This window comes from Pezoporus wallicus, unplaced genomic scaffold, assembly GCF_028554395.1.
Source record: "Pezoporus wallicus isolate ANWC-B61680 ecotype Strahan unplaced genomic scaffold, APGP_CSIRO_Pwel_v1 contig_12135, whole genome shotgun sequence".
NCBI classification, from domain to species: Eukaryota; Metazoa; Chordata; class Aves; order Psittaciformes; family Psittacidae; genus Pezoporus; species Pezoporus wallicus.
Genome location: NW_026638920.1, coordinates 1 through 797, shown reverse-complemented (window position 1 = coordinate 797; position 797 = coordinate 1). Strand labels below are relative to the sequence as shown.

The 797-nt window shown below is 72.0% G+C and overlaps 1 long non-coding RNA gene across 1 annotated transcript; it reads right to left on the bottom strand.

The window, feature by feature from the left end:
• Nucleotides 1-316: 316 nt before the first annotated feature.
• LOC130601300 (uncharacterized) lies at nt 317-729 on the bottom strand. The gene is made up of 3 exons (XR_008972637.1): nt 679-729; nt 531-589; nt 317-395 (listed from the first exon to the last, which is right to left on the bottom strand). It is a non-coding gene; the product is annotated as an uncharacterized LOC130601300 (long non-coding RNA).
• Between the last annotated feature and the right edge of the window lie 68 nt (nt 730-797).

Genomic DNA, 797 nt, shown 5'->3' with positions numbered 1-797 from the left:
CGCGGCAACCGCCGTGACCTTGGCAACGGAGAGGGGCGGGGCCAGGGCCCGAACGAGGGGGGCGCGGTCAGGGTGGGAAAGGGGCGGGGCTTGCGCCGCCGGGCTCCGGCGCGTTCCGCGGCGCTGGCGGAGGGCACGGCGGGGTCACAGGGGTCCACAGGGTCACGCGGGGGTCACCCAGTGACCCCCCCCTTAAGCCCCCCCCCTTTACCCCCCCCGTCCCCAGATGCACCCCGCTTGTCACAAGAGTCTTTATTAAAGTGGGTCCCCCCCCACAGGACGGGGGGGACCCCGGCTCCTTCCCCCCCCCCCTCCGCTGTCACCTCGGGCGGGGGGGGGGCACACGGGGGGGTCACTGCGGCTTGGCTTTGGCACTGGGGAGCTTGGCCTGGATCCTGCGGGAGAGTGGAGCTGGGGGGGGGGTGGAGAGCCACAACCCCCCCCGGGGGCACCCCATAACCTCCCCCCCCCCGGAGAGGTTCCGGGGGGGGGGCAGGGGTGGGTTTGGGGTGCGGGGGGGTGGCTCTGACCTGGCTCGGAGGTGGCTCAGGTGGCTCCGCACCAGGGTCACGTATTGGTCGATCTGGGCCTGGGGGCACAGGGGAGCAATTAGGGACATGGGGGGGGGGGGGGGGGCCGGGACCCCCTTGTGTCCCCCCTTGTGTCCCCCCCATGTACCTGGTGGTGCCGGTAGAGCACGGGGGAAGGTGAACGCGCAGATGACGCCTGGGTGGGCAGCAGCTCGTCACACACCATGTGCCACCGTGATGTCCCCATGGCATCATCCCATGTGCCCA